Source organism: Pristiophorus japonicus, chromosome 19, assembly GCF_044704955.1.
Source record: "Pristiophorus japonicus isolate sPriJap1 chromosome 19, sPriJap1.hap1, whole genome shotgun sequence".
In the NCBI taxonomy this organism is placed as follows: domain Eukaryota; kingdom Metazoa; phylum Chordata; class Chondrichthyes; family Pristiophoridae; genus Pristiophorus; species Pristiophorus japonicus.
The window spans coordinates 23,021,346-23,046,521 of record NC_091995.1 but is presented as its reverse complement, the minus strand read 5'-3'; the positions used below and the strand labels follow the sequence as shown (position 1 = coordinate 23,046,521).

The following is a 25,176-nucleotide window of genomic DNA, read 5'->3' as shown; positions in this document are numbered from 1 at the left end:
TTCATGTCGCATTCCTGCCATTCTGGAAATTAGTCTGGTGAACCTCCGCTGCACTCCCTCAATAGCAAACATGTCCGTCTCCGGATTAGGATATCAACACTGCACACAATACTCAAGCTGTCGTCTCACCAAGGCCCAGTACAACTGCAGTGAGACATCCCCGCCCCTGTACTCAAATCCCCTCGCTATGAAGGCCAACATGCCATTTGCTTTCTCTACTGCCTGCTGTACCTGTATGCCCACCTTCACTGACTGATGTACCATGACACCTAGGTCTCGTTGCACCTCCCCTTTTCCTAATCTGTCACCATTCAGATAATAGTCTATCTCTCTGTTTTTACCACCAAAGTGGATAACCTCACATTTATCCACATTATACTTCATCTACCACGCATTTGCCCACTCACTTAACCTATCCAAATCACTCTGGAGCCTCATAGCATCCTCCTCGCAGCTCACACTGCCACCCAACTTAATGCCATCCGCAAATTTGGATATACTACACTTAGTCCTCTCGTCTAAATCATTAATGTACAATGTATATAGCTGGGGCCCCAGCACAGAACCTTGCGGTACCCTACCAGCCACTACCTGCCATTCTGAGAAATAACCATTTACTCCTACTCTTTGCTTCCTGTCTGCCAACCAGTTCTCAACCCACGTCAGCACACTACCCCCCAATCCCATGTGCTTTAACTTTGCACATTAATCTCTTGTGTGGGACCTTGTCGAAAGCCTTCTGAAAGTCCAAATACACCACAACAACTGGTTCTCCCTTGTCCACTCTACTGGAAACATCTTCAAAACATTCCAGAAGATTTGTCAAGCATGATTTCCCTTTCACAAATCCATGCTGACTTGGACCTATCATGTCACCTCTTTCCAAATGCGCTGCTATAACATCCTTAATAATTGATTCCATCATTTTGCCCACTACCGATGTCAGGCTGACCGGTCTATAATTCCCTGTTGTCTCTCTCCCTCCTTTTGTAAAAAAGTGGGGTTACATTTGCTACTATCCACTCCATAGGAACTGATCCAGAATGTTGTAAAATGACTGTGAATGCATCCGCTATTTCCAAGGCTACCTCCTTAAGTACTCAGGGATGCAGACCATCAGGCCCTGGAGATTTATTGGCCTTCGATCCCATCAATTTCCCCAACACAATTTCCCGACTAATAAGGATTTCCCTCAGTTCCTCCTTCTTACAAGACCCTCTGACCCCTTTTATATCCGGTAGGTTGCTTGTGTCCTCCTGAGTGAATACCGAACCAATGTCCTTGCTCAATTGGTTTGCCATTTCTTTGTTCCACATTATGACTTCCCCTGATTCTGACTGCAGGGGATCTACGTTTGTCTTTACTAACCTTTTTCTCTTTACATATCTATAGAAGCTTTTGCAGTCCGTTTTAATGTTCCCTGCAAGCTTCCTCTCGTACTCTATTTTCCCTGCCCTAATCAAACCCATTGTCCTCTTCTGCTGTATTCTTTACTGCCTGCTGTATATCCTTGCTTCGATAAGGAGACCAACCTCTGCACAGTACTGCAGTTGTGGTCTCACCAAGGCCCTGTACAAGCGTAGCAAATCTTCGTTACACTTATACTCTCGCCCCTTGCAATAAAGGACATCATGCAATTTGCCTTTCTTATTACTTGCTGTACCAGCATGCTAGCTTTGTGTGTTTTTTTGCAGAAGGACACCGAAGTCTCTCTGAACACCAATATTTAAGAGTTTCTCACCATTTAAAAAATATTATGTTTTTCTATTCTTCCTGTCAAAATCAATAACCTTACATTTCCCTACATTACACTCGATCTGCACCTTACTGCCCACTCTAGTCGTCTATCTCTATCGCTTTGCGCACATTTTGTGTTCTCCCCACAGCTTACTGACGAACCTAGTTTTGTATCATCAGTCAACATTACACTCGGTCCCTTCATCTCGGTCATTAATGTAGATTGTAAATAGCTGAGGCCCCAGCACTGATCCTTGAGGCGCCCAACTAATTAAAGCCTTCCAACCTGAAAATGAGCTGTTTATCCCTTCACTCTGTTTTCTGTCAAATGACTGATGTACCATGACACCCGGGTCTTTTTGCACCTTCCATTTTACTAATCTGTCACCATTGAGATAATAATCTGCCTTCCTGTTTTTGACACCAAAGTGGACAACTTCACATTTATCCACATTGTACTGCATCTGCTATGCATTTGCCCATTCATCTAACCAGTCCAAGACTGGCAGCCTCTTAGCATTCTCCTTGCAGCTCGCACTGCAACCCAGCTTCGTGTCATCTGCAAACTTGGAGATATTACCTTCAATTCCTTCGTCTAAATCATTAATGTATATTTTAAATAGCTGGGATCCCAGCACTGAAAACTGCGGCACCCCACTAGCCGCTGCCTGCCTTTCTGAATAGGACCCGTTTATTCCCACTGTTTGCTTCCTGCCTGCCATCCAGTTCTCTATCCACATCAATACATTACCCCCAATACCATGTGCCTTAATTTTGCACACTAATCTCTTGTGTGGGACCTTGTCAAATGACTTTTGAAATTCCAACAACACCACATCCACTGGTTCTCCCTTATCCACTCTACTAGTTACATCCTCAAAAAATTCTAGAAGTTTTGTCAAGAATGATTTCCCTTTCACAAATCCATGCTGACTTGCAACGATCCTGTCACTGCTTCCTAAATGCGCTGCTTTTACATCTTTAATCATTGATTCCAGTATTTTCACCACCACCAATATCAGGCTAACCGGTCTATAATTCCCTGTTTTCTCTCTCCCTCCTATTTTTAAAAAGTGGGCTTACATTAGCCAACCACCAATCCATAGGTACTGATGCAAAGTCCATGGAATGTTGGAAAATGACCAACAATGCATCTACTATTTCTAGTACCACTTCCTTTAGTACTCTGGGATGCAGACTATCAGGCCCTGGGGATTTAGTGGTCTTCAACTTCCCTAACACCATTTCCTGACTGTTAAGGATTTACCTCAGTTCCCCCTTCTCCATATAGGTCCATTCTAACCAATCTCATTCGGAAACAGCCCTTTTATCACATGAATCAATCTAATGAACCTCTGTTGTACCTCCTCCAAAGCAAGTATATCCTTGCTTAGATAAGGAGACCAAGCTCTGCACAGTACTGCAGTTGTGGTCTCACCAAGGCCCTGTACAAGCGTAGCAAATCTTCGTTACACTTATACTCCCACCCCTCGCAATAAAGGACATCATGCAATTTGCCTTTCTTATTACTTGCTGTACCAGCATGCTAGCTTTATGTGTTTTTTGCAGAAGGACACCGAAGTCTCTCTGAACACCAATATTTAAGAGTTTCTCACCATTTAAAAAATAGTATGTTTTTCTATTCTTCCTGTCAAAATCAATAACCTTACATTTCCCTACATTACACTCGATTTGCACCTTACTGTCCACTCTAATAGTTTATCTCTATCGCTTTGCACACATTTTGTGTTCTCCCCACAGCTTACTGACGAACCTAGTTTTGTAACATCAGTCAACATTACACTCGGTCCCTTCATCTCGGTCATTAATGTAGATTATTGTAGCCGGATTCATGCGTATTCTGTATAATTTCTACTATTGATTTCAGTAGTATAATGACAGGTGTTGGGGTTATGTGCTTTGTATCTGAATAACAATACCGATAGTTAGTCGTACTTTTATGTACTTGTTGTGTTGCTTAGCGTCTGTGAATTGTTCCATCCCGAGGATTAGAATGTTTTGTTTCGGCACATATTGCACAGACTTGAAAGTCTTACTGTTTTGATTCCTCCTTTTAGTAAATCTGAGATTACGCTGCTATCTCTTTGGCTAACTTATAGAATTTAACACCAAAAAATCGAAAGGAAATAGAAGACCTATCTGGATGTTCTCGGTGATCAATGTCTGAGAAGGCTTTATTTTTCCATGGTCTACATCAGACAGACCATAGAATGGCAGCTTTTTGAACATGACTTGCTGCCTCTTTTCTGTCAGGGATACTAACCTATCAGTTTCGAGGAATGTGGCAACAATAGTCCTTAAATTCAATGGATTGAGATGAATCCAGAGGGCCTCTTGTGATAGTCGTCACATCAGTCAGCAATGCATTATTATATTCGATAGATCACAGATACTTTGTTAAGACTGCGTCTGATTTCATTCAGCTCCTCATGGACATAGCAGGCACTTATAAGTACAGCAAGTAATCAGGAAGGCAAATGGAATGTTGGCCTTTATTGCAAAGGAGATGGATTATGTACAAGGCATTGGTAAGACCGCACCACGAGTACTGCATACAGCTTTAGTCTCCTTATTTAAGAAGGATATACTTGTGTTGGAGACAGTTCAGAAAAGGTTCACAAGGTGGATTCCTGAGATGAAGTGGTAGTCATATGAAGAAAGGTTGAGCAGATCGGGCCTATACTCATTGGAGTTTATAATGAGAGGTGATCTTATTGAAATGTATAAGATTCTGAGGGGGCTTGACAGGGTAGATGCAGAGAGGATGTTTCCCCTCATAGGTGAAGCTAGAACTAAGGGGCATAGTTTCAGAATAAGGAGTCGCCCATTTAAGACAGACATAAAAAGGAATTTTGTCTCTCAGAGGGTTGTGATTCTTTGGAATTCTCTAACCCAGAGAGCTGTGGAAGCTGGGTCTTTGAATATATTTAAGGTGAGATAGACAGATTTTTGAATGATAAGGGAGTCAAGGGTTATGGCGCGCGGGCAGGGAAGTGGAGTTGAGGCCAGGACCAGATCAGCCATGATCTTATTGAATGGCGGAGCAAGCTCGAGGAGCCAAATGGCCTACTCCTGCTTCTAGTTCTTACATTCTGATGTTCAAAGCACAATGTGGTGGGTGTGCAGATCAAGAAAAGGTGTGAGAGTGTGAGAAAAATTCCATGCGACTGGATTCTCTGACGTGTAGAGTGCCATTGATGGCATCCACCAATATCTGCAAGGGCTTCGACTGAAAGCCTGTTCAACTTCAAAAACAGAAATGAATTAATTTCCTAAGTCTTAAAACAGTGGCAGTTGTACTATCCAGGCTATTTTGCATATATGCAGGTTGTCGGTATTATTCATTTATTCTCAGAAAATACGGGATATCGGTAATACTCAATAAACACAAAGTGAAAATGTTTAGTAGAAGGCCAGCGATTTGCACTTCAATCTCGGCTCCTGGCAACATTTTGGAGTCCAAGGACCTAGGCCAAACCATAGAAAAATGAGGCCTTAGATATCACCAAGATCGTTGGTGTGCCATCAGAAATTCCAAATCTCATATCTAGTGCCTAGACTGGTCAGTGGATCTGATGTCCTAGAATAGCATGCTGTTGCTTTTATACTGCTTGCACAACTAATGGCTACTAGGCTGATATTAGAAGATCACTACTGTGGTGGGATTGGAGGGTGGTGCATTGATATCAATACACTAGCACAATTGCAAACAATAGTGATGTCTGCGTACTCTGCATGCAACTCAATAATAATAGGCACGGCTCGGTTCATCTATTGGTAAGTGTGAGCGCAGGCTGAATGCTTCCGATTGACCCCTGAAATTCATAAGCTACGGTGTTCATTAGGCTACGAATGTGACAGCTGACTTTAGAGTCTCTTCCTAACGTCTGGAATATTCATTTATCGTCTTAATTTCCATAGTCACCAGGTTATATCCCACACCACACCATCTATTGCCAATGCGAGTAGTTGATGCCTACTACTTTCCGACCACACACGCCATATAAAAGTGTTCTCTTCTGAATCATTGATCTTTCAAAAACGCAGCTTGTTAAATTTTGGCCCTGGCCTCCTCAGCCGAGAGCATCCAGGAGAGACAGAAGTTCCCTCAAAATTCGTTCCGAGCTCAGAAATTCCCACCTCTGTAATTCATCCAGTGATGACCTATCTATTTCAGTGGCACCCTCATCGTGAGTGGCTTTTTCTAGACTGGTGCCTGAGTAAACAATATACAATTATGGCGTTGCTAAATCAGGTGGAACAACGTGCAAGATATCACATTAACTATGATTAACTATGAGTTGAACAAAATGTGTCAAATTAATGTGATATTTCCTCTGTCCTCAATCATGCATCATACCAAATCAATGTGTATGCTGCAAATAGCATTACGTTCGGTGGAATGTTTGGAGTGCAATTGTCCTGCGGCATGGATATAAATGGAACAGAATATCAGCTGTAAGTTATAATGCGCTGGTAATGCGATACAGTTCACTTTGCATTATTGTCCAACACAGATATTTAGTCGTCTGAGCGTTAAGGTGAACAAACGAGATAAAAATATTTTGCTTCCTGCAGCTTGTCACAACAATATCATACAACCTGAATCAAATCGTCCATATACTAAAAGTAAAGTTCAATCGAACAGATAACCTTAATTTGAAAGCAGGGCAGTAGACAGACTGGAAAATAGGAACAGAACCACCACAAACACTTACCCTCAATTTTCTCTTTCAGCTTCACTTCTGCAACAACGAATAAAAGTGATTACAATTACAGGGCAAGTTATCAGACACGTTACTGGTATAAAATACAGCAATAAATCACAAAAGCTATTCCCAAGCATACAATTACAATGGAAAAAGAGGCAAGAGCGAACGGTAGCCTACTTTGTGGTCTGCCCTATTTTCTTTCCTTGAAGGAGAAAATTCTGCAGGAAAATGAGGAAAGAATATCGGGAGTGTGACTGACTGGATTGCTTTTCGAAAGAGCCAGCACACACTCGGTGGGCCGAATGCTTTTTACTTCTGCGTTGCATTGTTATATTCTATTAATCTATGATTCTATGTTATCACTAATGCAACATTTCCTTCTTCATTGAAATCAAAATCTGGTGCAATGTAAAACGTGCTGCTGATTAGCGAAAACCCATTTTGCGCTATCGTGCAGTATGAATTTGAACACGACCTATTTCTGTATTGGTGGATTTGTAAAGGAATCTCACATAAACTAATAATGTACATAGTCACATCATGTGGGAGGATATTATAATGCGTTGGCTAAAGCCTATGGGGTAAACATTCGTTTTGGTTGTTGGTACATGTGCCGCATTTGCTGCCTGTTATACACCTCATCCGATATTCAGTTAAATTGACGTTATTGGGGGTAATTTTAAAGTTAGGTGAGAGTGCAAAATCAATGGGAAACCAAATAGGGTGAGGTATATAATGGCAACAAACTTCATAGCGCCCATTTCCCAAGCTTTGAAGCAATTCTCTCGTACCTTATTTCGAGCAGCCACATAATTCACTCCCTTATGATGTTACAATGACTAATAGATACTCTTGTAAGTTCCTGCTTGTAGTCCGAATTGCGGATCAGTCCTTCATTTTCCCCTCGGTGTCATTATTCCAAACAACTTCTGGTGGAACCGCCCCTCTGTAAAATACATTGCATCTGATTTGTGATACCACCGAATCATGAAGTCAGAGACTAGAACAGTTCAGCATAGAATTAAAACCATTTGGTCCATCGAACCTGCGCCGACTCTTTCGAGACCCCTTTTTCTGCATTTTTTTCTCCTTGAAGTATTTATCCAATTCTATTTTAAGTCTACTACTAAAAGTGTATCGACTAACCTAACAGGCAATGCAATCCAAATCCTAACTATTTGCTGTGTAAAAAGGTTTTCATCATGTCGCCTCAGGTACTTTCCTTACCTTAGTACATGTGTGATATTATAAAGTTGTTAGATAACACATTCCTATTGCATGGTTGATATGTAAGGCATTAAATATATTGTTTTAATGTATTTATTCACAGACTGTAGACGTCGCTGGCAGGACAGCATTATTTGCCCTTGAGAAGGTAATGGTGAGGTGCCTTCTTGAACTGCTCACCCACACTTCTATTAGGTTGAGAACTCTAGGATTTTCAACAAGCGACCAGGAACGAATGGTAATATATTTGAAAGTCAGAATGGTGTGTGAATTGAAGGGGTACTAGAAGGTGTTGGTGTTCCCATGCGCCTGTTCCCCTTGTCCTTCTAGATGGCAGAGGTCGCGGGCTTGCAAGTTGCTGTTGAAAAAGCCTTGGCAATTTTCTGCAGTGCATCTTGTTGAACCGCATTTCATTGCTGATGAATGGACTAAATGTTTAACGTAGTGGTTGGTGTGCCAATCAGGCGAACTGCTTCGTCCTGGATGGTGGCGATCTTCTTAAGTGTTGTTGGAGCTATACTCATCCAGGCAAGAGGATAGTATTCCATCACTTCCTGACATGTGCCTTGTAGATGGTAGAAATGCTTGTGGAGATCGTGAGTGGAGACTCTCACGGCAGAATTGAACAGATCTTGTATTTATGCGGTTTGTTCAGTTAAGTATCTGGTCAGTGATGCCATTGAATGGCAAGGGTATGTAGTTGCACTGTCTTTTTGGAGATGGTCATTACCTGGCACTGGTATGGTGTTATTGGTACTTGCCAATTATCTTCCAGGCCAGGATATTGTCCAGGGCTTGCTGTATGTGGGCATGGACTGCTTCATTATCTAAGGAGTTGCGATTGGAACTCAACACTCATCATAGGCAGTGCCTCAAAACCGAGGAAGACACACTCTAAAAGTGAGTTCTCAGGGGACTGTAAAATCCAGTATGGGAATTCAAGTCTCTGTCACAGTTGAGCCAGACAGTCGTTGAAGGAAATGGTGGGTGAGGAGTCTGGTTTTCAGCACGCTCCTTCTGCTGTCTGCGTTTGGTTTCTGCATGCTCTCGATGATAGGATGCGAGGTGCTCAGCACCCTCCCGGATACTTTTCCTCCACGTAGGGCAGTCTTTGGCCAGGGATACCCAGGTACCATTGGGGATGTTGCACTTTATCAAGGAGGCTTTGAAGGTGTCCTTGAAACATTTCCTCTGCCCACCTGGGGATCGCCTGCCGTGTGGGAGCTCCGAGTATAGTGCTTGCTTTGGGAGTCTTGTGTCAGGCATGCGGACAATGTGGCCCACCGAATGGAGCTGGTCGAGTGTGGTCAGTGCTTCGATGCTAGGGATGTTGGCCTGAGTGAGAACACTGACGCTGGTGCGTCTATCCTCCCAGGGGATTTGCGGGATCTTGCGGAGACATCGTTGGTGGTATTTCTCCAGCAATTTGAGGCGTCTACTCTAGATGGTCCACGTTTCTGAGCCATACAGGAGGGTGGGTATCACTCCAGCCCTATAGACCATAAGCTTGGTGCCAGATTTGAGGGCCTGATGTTCGAAAACTCTCTTCCTCAGGTGACAAAAATGGTGCGCTGGTGCACGGGAGGCGGTGTTTGACCTCATCATCGATGTCTGCTCTTGCTGATAGTAGGCTCTCGAGATATGGAAAGTGGCCCACGTTGTCCCAGGCCATGCCGTGGATTTTGATGATCAGGAGTCAGTGCTGTGGGACGGGGTCAGCTTGGTGGGGGATCTTTGTCTTATGGATGTTCAGTGTCAGGCCCGTGCTTTCGTACGCCCCGGTGAAGATGTTGAACTGAACACTGGGTGATCATCAGCAAACATACCGAATTTTGACATTATGGTGGAGGCAATATCAGTCATGAAGCATCTGAAGTTGGTTGAGTTTGACCGCTGCGGTGAGTAACTCCTGCAACAATGGCCTGGTGCAGAGATGATTTTCCCATTAATCAGAATCATTTTTATTCGTGCTGGGTATGACTGCAATTAGTGGGGAGTTGAAATCCTCATTCTATTGGCTTCAATTTCACTGGAACTCCTTGCTGGCACTCTCTTATAAATGCTGCCTTGATGTCAAGAGCAGTTACTCTCACCTTACCTGTTGAAATCATATGTTTTTTCTATTTTTGCAGTTGTAATGCGGTGTTCATCCAAGTGGTTCTGGTGTAACTCAAACGAAGCATCGGTCAGCAGGATATTGGTGAGTAAGTACCACTGATAGCTCTTTCAAAGTCACCTTTCATCACTTTACTGCTGATAGAGAATAGGCTGATGGAACGGTAATTGGTCGAATTGGATTTTTCTTGCGTTTTGTGGACAAATCATGTCTACCCAAATTTGAACTTTGCTGGCTATGGTTAGTGTTGTAGCTGTATTAGAATGAGCTTGACTAGAAGCATAACCAATTCTGGAGCAAATGTCCCCAGCACTAAAGCTGGAATGATGTCCATGTCCATAGCCTTTCCTGTATCCAGTGCGCTAAACCATTTCTTCATATCGCCTGGAGTGAATCGAATTGGCTGTAGACTGGCATCTGTCATGGTGGGGCTTCAGGAGGAGGCAGCGTTGGATCATCCACTCGGCACCCCTGGCTGACGATGGCAATGATGCTTTAGTTTTGTATTTTACACTCGTGCTAGGTTCTACAATATTTGAGTATGCAAACGTTCACAAAGACTCCTCTTCCCGTTAGCACTTTCATTGTCCAACACCATTCACAAATCCACGTGGCAGGACTGCAGAGCTTTGATCTGATTCATTGATTGTGAGATTGCTTATCTCTATAGCATGCTGCATCCGCTTTTCAACATGCATTTAATCCTGTGTTGTAGCTTTAGCACTTTAACCCATCATTTTCAGATACACTTGTTGCTGTTCCTGACTTGCTTTATTATACTTGTCATTGAACCAGTGTTGGTCGGTTGGCTTAATGATAATGGTAGCGTGAGCCATATACTGGGCCATGCAAATACAGCTGGTGGTGAAATACAATTCTGCTACTGATAGCCTCATGGATGCCGATTGTTGAGCTGCTAGGTCTGTTCTGAATCTATTCCATTTAGCACGGTGATCGTGCCACTCATGATCGTTTTCTGCAACAAAATCTGCTGTATGCCCATACTATCTGAAAATTGCCACTCCTAACTTTATTTCACTCGTTGCTAATTTAACATTAGTTTCAAGAGAATGTGAAAAATTACTATTTTATTTTTCAAAATCGTGATGCATACACGATTTATATAAAGGTTTATATAAAGGTCACACTTAATTAAACCATATTCATTTGTTATCTTATAAAACATCTAACACAATGGAGAATATGGTTAGGACACATAATAGCACAAGAAAAATAATGTTGAAAGCAGAATCCAAAATAGCTTTACTTAGGGGAATAAATAATTATTCCTTAAAAAAACAGATCAAAATGAATAATTATAAATTTCATCTGCCCACTGTGCTGTAAAAATACAAGTTTTTTGAAAAGGGTAGATTTTCGTTTCACCTCCGAGATAGAAAATATTGTTTGGTGGAGTGTGCATGGTCAAATGTGGTTGAAACGTCATGCCACTCTTTCAAAGTCTGCTGGAATTGTCTTCCATTAATTTTGATGTAAAAGAAAATCAGGATCATTCGGTAAGGAGCTTCTGAAGCTCCCTAATGATTTTCCTACATTTTAATTGCTATACTCCTCTCAGTCAATGCTTCATGCCCAGGCAGTAAAGATGAGTTTTTGTCCCCATGAGTTTACAGCACAATGCAGTACTTGCTCCTCAAAGAGATGTACCCCTACCTAAATTGTCACGTGCTTTCTCTAGGTCTGAAAACAAACACACAAATATTATTGTGAGACTGAGTATGCACTATAATGTTTTGTTACACAAGCAAAGGGCGGTTGTGCAGGCAATAGTAATGGTATCATCCTAGTCCCCATTAACACCATTTATAGTAACCCTGCAATATTTTAATGTCACTTAAGACGTGAATAACTGCAAAAATGTTACATAAATGTTTGCCAGGCTAATACATTTGGAAGCATATCGCTAATTTAAAATACAAATCTGCGTAGATTTTGAGGGGTCACGCTGGTTGGAACCGGAATGCTAGCGCACTCCCATAGGACGACTATATACTTCCTGCCCTGTTCTTGCCATCGATATGGCCGTGGCTATCTTACCCAAGGCCTACCACTGGGAAGCTGCGGTCAATCCAGTAGGCAAGCCAAATTTCAATGCAAACCAGGTTGCTTTAAGTTACACTGGAACCCATTGCCATTTCAGGATAGTACTGGATGCAATTTGCTACACACACAGTCGACCCAGTATGAGCTTGGTCCAGCAGAAGATGCCCACAGTTAAGCTTATATTTATGCGTGCCTGCCAGCAGGAGCAGAAGTGATTCTTCAGACTCTGCAAAACCACTCTACGCCACTGCAACTGCAGGTTTTCTCTTTTGGATCCCATTTCTCGCAAATCCTCTTGCAGCCAGGGTAGCCATTTGGTCGCCTGTTATTGCAACTGTTTTTGCGAGTGGCCCTGCGGCGCACAATTACAGTCATAGGTTTCCAGTATGATGCTAAGCAGACTCTGCCCTCAAAACGGACCGAGACTGCCAATAGCGTTATCGGCAGCGTACAACGTAATTCACGTGTCAACTGACCGACAGTTAACGATCACCTCAAAAGTCATGGGGTAAGTTAACCTTTGGGCGCCAGTGTAAAATGGCCGATATCGTTCTGGGCACCCGTAATGTGATCCGCCGGTATTCTTTTGCGTTAAGATCAATGGAAGGGACTACAGTGGTGTTCAATTGATGGCTAATTCGATTTCATTGGGATGAAATTCGACCTGGGCAGGGACACATTTGTTGACCATTATCTCAGACTGCTGCGATTTCTCTTCTATTGAAGTAATTTACCTGCAAACCGGGAAGAGCAGGCGACTGATACAATACTGCTCATTTTGCATCCCGCAACTTTGTCCAATTTCAGCACCAGTATATTTGAAACAATCACACAAAATTAAAATTAGAGCCATTTTATTTTTCATTTTGGTGTATTCAGCAGTTGTTATAACTAGAATAACATAATCTGCTGCTTAGAATGTCAACAATTAAGCAAATACTGTTCATGCATGTTGCATTTTTGAAGTATTTGAGGCAACGTTCATACAATCAACTGAACAAAACGATGAAAAGTTAATGGAAAGAAAAATTGACTGGAGTGTGAAGCAGATGGCTGATGCAAATCTATCACTTCCCGCTGTGCTGATTATGTTCAAATTATTCACATCTCTCCTGTGGTCATTCATCACATGTTCTAATATTGGCGCTGTTATAGATCATTGTGATTATAATCTGAACATATTTATATGTACTTTCAACCAGCATTAACACTGACAAAACTGATCAGTCTGTGATCAATTACATTAGTTAATATATTAATGTTTTTTCACAAATAATTCATAAATTATTATTTCCACATTCTAAAATGATCGATTAATTTAAAATTATGAAATTTTGTGGTGATTAAGGTCTCTCCGTAGCTCAAATTACGAACATATTTCACATGTAAAATCCTTGGGGATGTCGTTTAACATAATTGAAACAATACTTTGAACTATATTGGGTATGTACATAAGCACATGCACATACATATTAATTATGTATAGTTCCCAGATTCCTTCAGTGGTTGCAGTGTATGCTTCAATCATTCCATAATTAAAACAGGTAACTATTCTTATATTTGAGGATGAATAATAGAAACAATTCAAGTGTCATTACCTTTTACTTGAGCGATCTTATTAACTAAACCAAAAAATGCATAAATCGATTAAATGCATGGCCGCTGAATTGTGTGCATTAGTCAACATATTTACATCGACACATTAAATTGTAACAGCTTACGATACATTCTTTCACTGAATATGTCTTGCTTTAAAAGGTACACATCTAAGGTTTTAAACTCATTTTCTGACAAATTTGGCAGAAATATTCTGTGGTATTAACACAGGTGCATGGAAACATATGGCCTTAGAGCTGCAACTAGAGGGACGTTGCATATAGCTTCTAAGACCGAGGCTACCGTGGGTAATATAGATAGCATTAATAACAGTGTATCAGAATTCATTGATTGCTGCTGGAATTGCGAATTCCCATGAAGATAGATTTGGGTTTAGCTATTCAGTATTCCGTTTTATTATCCTCTAAGGAACCATTGTTACAGCTCAGACATGAACACGACTTATTTGTTTGAACTGGTTGAGATAGATCTCCAACATCGAATTGCGGCCTAGTGAGCTGTGATTCTGATTCTGGAGGGGAGGGGTAAGGCAATAAATGAAGCAAATTGATAATAAAATGACCAAAATGTGGGTTGACTTCCATGCTGACTGACCACTAATTATTTACACATTAAAGTGAGTCGTGGAAGAACGTGGAAGGCTAATGCCTAATCTGAACTTACGAACAGGAGTAGGCGATGCAACCCATCGAGTCTGCTCTGTCATTCAACGAGATCATAGCTGATCTGCAACCTAACTGCATATAGCCGCTTTTATCCCATATCCCTTAATAGATTTGATTAATAGAAAGCCATGAATCTACGATTTAACATTAACAATTGATCTACCATCAATTGTGCTTTGCGGAAGAGAGTTCCAAACTTTTACCACCCTTTGTGTGTAGAAGTGTTTCACTCTTGAAAGGTCTGGCTCTAATGTTTAGACTATGCCCCTAGTCCTAGATTCCCCTTCCAGTGGAAATATTTTATCTCTACCTACCCTTTCTGTTTCCTTTAACATCTTGAAACTTCGATAAGCTTAATATAATTAATGATTATAATTAATACTTGCATCCTCTATTTAGTTCCATACACCTCATTCCATACTAAGGGTTTAACTTTATTTATCAATGCCTGTTGATAATCTTTGAAGATAATGAAGCCAACACTCCTGCGGAGGCATTGCAAATCAAGCGGCACATATTCGGCAGTCTGTCTCTGATCCAAAACATTAGTGGCAGCAGACGACAGGTGGGAAAAGCAGCAATTCACCTCTGGCGACTTTCTTCCCATTAGCACTAATGGCTGGAAATTTGGCAGTCATGCAACAGTTATGTTCTAACGTGCAGTCTCCTATAGGCAGGATCTTTTCAGGGTGGATCAACCTTATAAAGTTCAGCCCTGAGTATCTCATCATGCTGGACAACATATTACCACATCAAATTGATACTTTACTGAATTGTATTCGAAGTAGGTCACTTCCTGCAATAAATCAGAATAAGTCAAATACATGGTGAGTTTCTATTGATTTACTGTCAGTTTTGCTTCCTCTCTGAAGTTGAATTTCACCCTTCTTATTTATCACATGGGGGCAGTTTAACTTCAACCAGCCCTGATTTGTAATTTTAAGCCCAGTAATTTACGCTAAATATCGGAGATATATCCTGAAAGTTCAGTTCAATAGATTTAACCTTTGATAATGTACTTGCTTTGTGTTGTAGCAGATAACTGTATCTCAAAACCACAACGGCGTCATTAAAGAAGAATGAATGCATATCTTCCATAAGTAAGCCTAAAAACGAAAGAGCGTTAGTGGGTGCTTCGTGTAAGGAATGTAGGAATATCAACTGGCGAAAATTGTCAAGCGCTGTGCATTTCCTTTCAGCAATTTAATAGTCCGAAAAATCTAGCCTGCTTTCATCGCCATATGGTTCACCCACCCAAAGTCCAATATAGGTAGTGGCCCGATGATGAAATAGCACCAGTACAAATTATCACTAATGTAATAAAAGGTGAAAACAAAAATGGCAGAAAACAACAAATCCCAATTTGGAAATTACATTAACTAGTGGAGCAGCACAATATTATCACTTGGAGGTGATTTAGGAAGTGCTGAATCGAAAGACATTACTTAAATAGGGAAGCTTTCACTGGTCTTAACAAAACGGTAAATGGGTAATTCAATCGAAACACAGAGTCAATAAACTTCAAAATTGCAGCTATAGTGCAAAAGAATAACCGGGGGTTAATGTTCAATTAAAATTACCCCGAGCAATTTCTGCATTGGGGCCATTACTACACCACCAAATATTATTCACCATTGATTTCAATGGACAGTAAACTAGGGCGGCTTACGAAACCAGCATTGCACGCAAGCCAGTCAGTTTCTTGACACCCCATTTGTGTTATTTGGATGTGCCATGAACGATGTAAGCACCTCCAAATCGGGACCTTTTGAAGTGGATTTAAAGTTGGGTGGGTAGCACACTCGCCTCTTAGTTAGAAGGTTGTGGGTTCAAGTAGCACTCCACGGACTGGAGCGCAAAAAATCTAGGCTGACACTTCAGTGCAGTACTGAGGAGAGCTTCACTGTTGGAGGTGCTCTCATCGGCATAAGGTTCTCCCACCCAAATTCCAATATTGATAGGATGATGAAATAGCACCAATGATTTTGGTGAGCGATAATCTTCGTCGTCTGCTATTTGTTTTCCGTTTATCTGCAATAGATTGTGCTGAAAGTGTAAGAAAAGGAGGGGTGTGAGGAGGCCCGTCTGGAACATAGAAACCGACATGGACCAGTTGCACCGAATGACCTCTTTTTATGCATTCTTGTAGATTGGATTATCCTCTCTGGCAGCTGTTTGTTTCATTTATTTTTACGATCTGTCATAAATCCCGATAGATAGATTTTTGAATGATAAGGGAGTCAGGAGTAATGAGGAGCGGGCAGAGAAGTGGAGTTGAGCCCAAGATCAGGTCAGCCATGATCTTATTGAATGGCGGAGCAGGTTCGAAGAGCCAAATTTTCTACTACTGATCTTATTTCTTATGATCTTATGTTAATATGATTTTATATTCTTATGTTCTTATGTTCTTACATTCTTATGTTCCGCCATCAATGCCAGAACACTAAGCCTATTGCTGTAAGGTGTACCTGCTTGATTACGATGTATGATCCTAGAGCAAGTCATGCCCATAACGTATCAAATGACAATTCCTAGAGGAAATATTACATTGATTGTTGTTGGTTAAGCTGCACCTATGTTTATTATATATATATATATTATACATATATATAATATATATATATAGAGCAGCACCTGTCTGAAAAGCGAGGCCCATAGCATTGCTCCAACGTGACACACATACATTTCTGCTCCCTCTTCAGCTAATGTACGTAATGCCATAATGGGCATAATAATGAGCATTTGCACTTTAATTTAAACAGCAGAGATTTGCAATTGGATCTGTGGCACAGCCGACCTCTGAACAGGAATCTTACCCTGGTGCACGTGGCTCGCACAGTGTGGCCTCACCGATATCACCACTTGCCGATTTAACAAGTACAGAGGTCTACATTTTGAGCCATTGCACCGGAAATTCTGGCCTCCGCAGGTATATACAGAGTTTGTAAGGACCCGGGAAGGCATCGCAAATGCCGATTTCCAACATGCGCATGTGCTGAAAAGCGGCTTTTCCGATCTGTCAGCTTGACAGATCCTCTGCATCACGGAAGAGAGGACATTTGCGGTATTTACCCATATCTTGCCCAGAAAATGTCCTCAAAACTCTTGTGCCTGTTAAAATCAGGCGCATAGCCTACTTTTACAGGTGAAAAATTTATGAAAAACACTTAAAACATTAAAAATAAAATTAAAAAGCAAATTTTTTTTTAAAACACGTCCCACTATGTTAAATTAATTTTTAACCATAATTTAAAAAACATTATAAAAACTCGGGAAAAAAATCCTCTAAATATTTTTTAACTGTAATTTCAATTAATTTTAATTATGTGAGGTGTGATTTTTATTTTTTATTTGGTGTTATTGTGTTTGGGTATTTTATCTAAATAATAGTTTTGAGCACTCGTAGACACAGGATGGTGGGACTGACCTATCAAGAAAGACTGGATCAACTGGGCTTGTATTCACTGGAGTTGAGAAGAGTGAGAGGGGACCTCATGGAAACGTTTAAAATTCTGACGGGTTTGGACATGTTGGATGCAGGAAGAATGTTCCCAATGTTGGGGAAGTCCAGAACCAGGGGTCACAGTCTAAGGATAAGGGGTAAGCCATTTAGGACCGAGATAAGGAGAAACTTCTTCACCCAGAGAGTGGTGAACCTGTGGAATTCTCTACCACAGAAAGTATTTGAGGCCAATTCACTAAATATATTCAAAAGGGAGTTAGATGAAGTCCTTACTACTCGGGGGATCAAGGGGTATGGCGTGAAAGCAGGAAGTGGGTACTGAGGTTTCATGTTCAGCCATGAACTCATTGAATGGCGGTGCAGGCTAGAAGGGCTGAATGGCCTGCTCCTGCCCCTATTTTCTATGTTTCTATGTTTCTATGGGAACCTGGAGGATGGGAGCGCGCTTTGCAGCGTGGGAAGAGTAGGCCTCCGCAGGAATTCCACGTTCCTCCACGACTACCATGTACTTTCCGAAAAATTCTCTGGTCAGAGGCGTTCATCCGAAAGAAGCTTCCGACCGGAATGTCAGGGTGTCTTATGTCTTCGAACAAATATGAAATACACCACGGTGTAGATTTTTACCTGTAACACCTGGACAACATCTGGTCAGATAGTTGGCCTGTCCGGTATCGATTCGCTTGATTTTCATTCGTTTGAGATTATTTGGAGTGAAAATAGGGCAGTTTTGATGCAGGTCAGGCAATTGGCCAAAATAGATTACCTGCCATATGGTTAAAAAAGGAGGGAGAGAGATAACAGGGAATTATAGACCGGTCAGCCTGACATCGGTAGTGGGTAAAATGATGGAATCAATTATTAAGGATGTCATAGCAGTGCATTTGGAAAGAGGTGACATGATAGGTACAAGTCAGCATGGATTTGTGAAAGGGAAATCATGCTTGACAAATCTTCTGGAATTGTTTGAGGATGTTTCCAGTAGAGTAGACAAGGGAGAACCAGTTGATGTGGTATATTTGGACTTTCAGTAGGCTTTCGACAAGGTCCCACACAAGAGATTAATGTGCAAAGTTAAAGCACATGGGATTGGGGGTAGTGTGCTGACATGGACTGAGAACTGGTTGTCAGACAGGAAGCAAAGAGTAGGAGTAAATGGGGACTTTTCAGAATGGCAGGCAGTGACTAGTGGAGTACCGCAAGGTTCTGTGCTGGGGCCCCAGCTGTTTACACTGTACATTAATGATTTAGACGAGGGGATTAAATGTAGTATCTCCAAATTTGCGGATGACACTAAGTTGGGTGGCAGTGTGAGCTGCGATGAGGATGCTATGAGGCTGCAGAGCGACTTGGATAGGTTAGGTGAGTGGGTAAATGCATGGCAGATGAAGTATAATGTGGATAAATGTGAGGTTATCCACTTTGGTGGTTAAAAAAAAGAGAGACAGACTATTATCTGAATGGTGACAGATTAGGAAAAGGGGAGGTGCAAAGAGACCTGTGTGTCATGGTACATCAGTCATTGAAGGTTGGCATGCAGGTACAGCAGGCGGTTAAGAAATCAAATGGCATGTTGGCCTTCATAGCGAGGGGATTTGAGTACAGGGGCAGGGAGGTGTTGCTACAGTTGCACAGGGCCTTGGTAAGGCCACACCTGGAGTATTGTGTACAGTTTTGGTCTCCTAACCTGAGAAAGGACATTCTTGCTATTGAGGGAGTGCAACGAAGGTTCACCAGACTGATTCCTGGGATGGCGGGACTGACATATCAAGAAAGACTGGATCAACTGGGCTTGTATTCACTGGAGTTCAGAAGAATAAGAGGGGACCTCATAGAAATGTTTAAAATTCTGACGGGGTTAGACAGGTTAGATGCAGGAAGAATGTTCCCAATGTTGGGGAAGTCCAGAACCAGGGGTCACAGTCTAAGGATAAGGGGTAAGCCATTTAAGACCGAGATGAGGGGAAACTTCTTCACCCAGAGAGTGGTGAACCTGTGGAATTCTCTACCACAGAAAGTTGTTGAGGCCATTTCACTAAATATATTCAAAAAGGAGTTCGATGAAGTCCTTACTCCTAGGGAGACCAAGGGGTATGGCGAGAAAGCAGGAATGGGGTACTGAAGTTGCATGTTCAGCCATGAACTCATTGAATGGCGGTGCAGGCTAGAAGGGCCGAATGGTCTACTCCTGCACCTATTTTCTATGTTTCTATGTTTCTATGAAAGTGTGTCCGAAGTTTATCAACAGGAAAATCGTCTTTGTATCAAATGCTACAAAGAAGCTGAATACTATAACTTTTTCCTTTTCATTTTTGTTGGCAAGATTTTCCATGTATTATCATTTCCCGAAGCATTTCTCGATCATCTGTTGGTGATTGTGTAACATTCTCGAAGTAGTGTGGTCAGGCTGTTTTGTATCTAGCTGCTTCACAGTATATTACTTCCTTGCACTCACAATATACCAGCATTAAGTCATTTGTGACAGAATACCAACGAGATCAATGTACCCATAATAAGCAGATTGGGGATATTTTATTTATCCAGGAAAGATAGTCGTTGTGCAGTTTTGTTACTTGCCCGTAAAGAAGATACAACCCAAGTGACATGTTACAAGGAGTATTTGCATAAATGATAACTAAATAAATAAACAACAAAGCGGGGCAATTCTGGCCGCTATTAAAGCGATTTTAGCATTCATTTGTTGCTGGAGATTTGAAGAGGGCTTTTAAACCAGATCGGAGATTTCTGGGACACTTTTTCAAGACTTCACCATACTTTATCAATATTTATTCTGAAAATTTTTTGAGGACTTCATTAAATAGTGCATGCTATACTACGCTACATTATTAGACACCTTATAGGAGTCGCCAAGAGCAAGGGTATTCTGAACCCCAGTGCACCACTGACCCCCCCAATGCCTGCTCCCAACCAAGCCTTCGACTATCTACCATCAAGGGCGCTACCCAGCGCCAAGCCTGCGGCCAACACCTCGCCTTCGGCAATGAGGCCCATATAGCAGTGCTTGGTCTCCAGGCATCTTCGAACCCCTTGGCACTGGAACAAGACCTTGATCAGCTAAGTCCGTGTGGTAGCCAGTGTTCAACGACCACCCTACATTAAAAAAAAATCAGCACAAGCATCTTCCACTCCTCTAACATGAAGTTCTGGACCTGAAACGTCAGGACCCTCATGGATAACCCCAGCAGCGACAGACCAGAATGCCACCCACCTGTGAGAGAGACTGTGGTTCTCATATTGGACTGTATAGCCACCAAAGAACTCCTTCTAAGAGAGGATGCAAGTCTTCCTCGATTCTGAGGGACTGCCTATGATGATGATGGCCCATTCCTCTAGACCTCCTCAACTAGGACCTACAGTTCCGCGGCCGAGAACCTGTACACCCTTTACTTCGGTACCTGAGCTACCCTGAAAATTGCCACTGTGTGCCAGTCAGCACTGTCCACATTTTCAGTGGAAGTGGGTTCGTGGAGCTATGAAAATTGAGTCCAATCAGCACTTGAGTGAAAAATCTGCAGCTTGTCTGATTTATCTCCTGCCGGCAAATTGAAATTATGGTAATTAGCAATTCGGACTAAAATTGCGTACCAAAGCTAGACTTTCAAACAGGAGTTGTTTATTAGCACAGCACCAATTCAGTGCTAGTTTAGACCCATTCACCAAAATAAACACAACTTTAGCAATTGGTGGACAGCCAGGCTGTGTATTAATTCTATTGTAATTGATTTGGCATAACTGGACGATGCTTCCCAGCAACGAAATCAGATTGTATAATACAGATAGGTCAATGCCTTACCGGATGATTGTGAAGCAATACTTCTTCGTGTCTTCACAACGTCTGTAAATATTGCATTGTTATAAGCTTACATCATATATTGTCCATTGTGTTCAACAGCTAAAGATTGTTGTCCGTTTTGATGAATAATTTACCATGGGAACATCAATACCTATTCTAATGAACGATCGTATGATAAACGGCAATGCATATTTTGTAATCATTTCATGTCTTTCTTGCAGTAGGTGATTCCCCGTATTGGATCGTTAATTTTGACTTTTAACAAAATTATTTCCAAGCAAAAGCAAATTGAAAACACGATATTGTCCATCATCTGGCGGATATAGGAAGTGTATGCTATCATTAAGGAAAATAGTACAACAATTTTCATCTAACTGAGCTGGAAATCGAAGGAAAACTAATTTTGTGCATTGATGCATGTTGTTTACCTTTATAACTTACGCTTACAGGACAGAGCACAATCATAATTATGAATAATATATTTTTGATATTGCAAGCACTTGAATGTAGTAAAATATGTGAGGATTCATAGTAACTAAGGGATAATCTGAATCAGTGACAGTCGAGCTTTGAATATTTCCTTTAAACTGTTAGCAGAGGGGAGGCTGTTCCATACACGATCATTGTGAACGTTAAAATGTAATTTTTTATTTCCATAATGGCGATTAGAAGTAGCGTCTGCCTGCCAGAAAATCTTCTCGTGTGACTACTGTCCCGAATTAAAATTCTAAACTAAGCAACCGTTATAATTCGGGTCAGTAACTGAAATATATCCATGCAGCAACCATTGTATAAGCTGCTTCTAAAAGTTTCCACACGAGTAACAGATATGCATCTTCCAAAACAATTCTTATTTGTTAGCTGTAAGAAGCGGAGACTTACAAACAAACACTGAAATGGAGGTGTGAAAAACCACAGAAAGATAGAGCAATGTAATTAAATAGACAGAGAATGAAAACAAAACCGCAGAAAGATATAGACCGAAAGGACAGTGTATGTTTGTGAGAGGGAGAGAAGCATGGGATTGCACCAAATGTTGTCTGTAAGCGCCAGTTCCATAGTAAACGAGAATCATTTTATAGAACAATACTTAAGTAACAACAATGCAATTTAATGTTTAAACTTGCAAATTGTAATATGGTTTGAACATTTACCTTTCTCTCCGTGTTTCAGGCTTTCCTCTATTGAGGAAAGGACAACAGTATATAAACCATCCAAAAATGCACTAGTTCGTTAGCATAAATTAAATAAAAATAAAAATCAGGTGAACTATTTGGATAAAAAATATTTGGATGTGCACTTAAAGTACCGTAACCCACAGGGCTACGGACCAAGAACTAGAAAGTGGGATTAGGCTGGACAATCTTGCTTGGCTGGTGCAGACACGATGGGCCAAACTGGCCTCCGACCATGCTGTAAATTTCTACGATTCTATGATTCTATGAATGTCTTCAATGGGCAATTTTTTCCATTAATAGGGCGAAATTGCTTACAGTATGAGAAACGTATACGCAATTTATTGCAGGATACTCTGCGCTACTTGCTGGAGAACCGCCTGCCACTCCCGTTGTGTTCCATTTATGCTGAGTTGATACCCTGACCAACACGAAGTTGATAATTTGCATAATTTGCCTAAATCTTAAAGCTTAACTTGTCGATTTTGAAAAAGATTATTCAAATAGAATAAAACACGATCAAACAGTGTAGATAGATATTTCGTTGGGTTCAGATCAGGGAGAATTTTGCTGTATTCGAAAACTGCACCGCCATTGACTATTATTTTACGTTTAGGTATTCATGAAGTTCAGCAACACTTTTCCTTACGTGTCTTTTGCAAAGCTTGTGTCATGTTATTCAGTTCTGAAAAACAAACGTGAAGCATCGTGTTAATAAAATTGAGTCTCAATATTATTATTTTAAGTTCACTATTTTATAGTAGTGAATACAGGAACAGGATTATTTTAGCGATGTTAAGCCTTTACCCTAATTTTCAAAAGGAATCTCGGTGAATGCAATTTCTCACTGCTGGTGCAGGCCTACCTGAAATTCTGACACAGATATCAGAGGCGTTACACTTATCTATAAGCACAGGAGCTACTTTCATTAGTCCTGAAATTTGTTCAACCTTTCGCAACAGTAAAGTGAGCGTCTTATTTCTTGAAACCTGAGCAAAACATCTTCGGCTAGAAATCTGTCTTGGACAGCCAGGTAAAGCGGGTGGTATCGATATGACCGACTGTTGTATGTTGCGCCTGATATTGAGTATCATTGGCTTCCATAGAACATCAAGCAAGGTGTATAATAGACAGCCTATGCAATCCCGCCCTTGTAGCACAACCACCCAACATCAGGAAGACTTGATTGAGGTGTAAATCATTATGAGGGACCTGGATAGAGTGGATAGGAAGGACCGGGTTCCCTTGGCAGAGGGGTCAACAACCAGGGGGCATAGAATCAAAGTAATTGGGGAGGTGTGGAGAAGATATGAGGGGAAATGTCTTCACCCAGAGGTTGGTGGATCTCTGGAACTCACTGGCTGAAAGAGTGGTAGAGACAGAAACTCTCACCTCATTTAAAAAATATTTGGATGTACACTTAAAGTACCGTAATCCACAGGGCTACGGACCAAGAACTAGAAAATGGGATTAGGCTGGACAATCTTGCTTGGTGGTGCAGACACGATGGGCCAAACTGGCCTCCTACCATGCTGTAAATTTCTACGATTCTATGATTCTATGAATGTCTTTAATGGGCAATTTTTTCCAGTAATAGGGCGAAATTGCTTACAGTATGCGAAACGTATACTCAATTTATTGCAGGATAATCTGCGCTACTTGCTGGAGAACCGCCTGCCACTCCCGTTGTGTTCCATCTATACTTTATTTTTAGCCTGAGTTTTACTTATCTCGCATATTTTTACGTTTCCTTCAATTTCAGCTAGCTATATTAGCTTGAAGACAAGTAAATTTGCCTGAAGTACTTGCCCTAATTAAAATGATTTCAGGTGTCAAGAGAGCAAGACTGTGTTGATAATGTAATGCGAAAAATGTTGGTTACTGCGTTTGACATAAATACATCTAAAGTGCATGGGGTGACAACTGTCTAAATTACTCATAAGAAGAGCAGCATTGAGAAAAGGCTATATTTTCAGGCTATTGATGCTTAAAAGAAAGTAAATATACAGCACGTGTTAAAAAGACTGGCACATGGAAAAAAAGAAGGAAAGAAAGAAAGAAAGAGTTTAGCAAGCTGGATAAATGAGAATGCAAAGTTACATTACTATTTACATGTATCAGACTAACGTAAATAAGTGATAGAGAAAATATATGAGCTGAAAGTAGTTCCAATTGATCATATTAGTAATGGTTCTTTTTATGCACTTAGCCCTTTCTTTCTCATAGAAATCTTCTTCTGCGCAGCAAAAATAGGATTCAGACATCAATTGACAGCCATTGTGACACATTATTGGATTAATCAAACGAATCGGTGAAAGGTTTCAACATGTGGGGTCAGAATAATCTAGGTAATACTGATGATTGCAGTTTATACAAATAGATTGTCATGTTTATAACATAAATGATAGATTACAGAAAGCTGCATAAGTTGTGGATGATAAGATTCCAATTTATTAACTTGGAACTATGTGGAGCAATGAGCGCCATTCCATCATATCCCCTGGTTAAACTTACCCCCACTTAAAATAAAAAATATACATTGGAGCTTCTCACTAAATTCACATTTGT

General features: G+C 41.1%; 1 long non-coding RNA gene across 3 annotated transcripts in view; it reads left to right on the top strand.

Annotated features, from left to right (window-relative positions):
• The window catches only part of LOC139230393 (uncharacterized), a 32,300-nt gene that overhangs the window by 5,110 nt on the left and 2,014 nt on the right, over positions 1 to 25,176 (top strand). The window contains exons 1-3 of one of the 3 annotated variants that reach the window (XR_011587914.1): positions 7,824 to 7,935; positions 9,830 to 9,897; positions 24,835 to 24,956. This is a non-coding gene — a long non-coding RNA (uncharacterized lncRNA). Of the gene's footprint in view, positions 1 to 7,823; positions 7,936 to 9,829; positions 9,898 to 24,817; positions 24,957 to 25,176 lie in introns of those variants that run through there. The other 2 variants (XR_011587913.1, XR_011587915.1) reach the window with 2 other exon arrangements.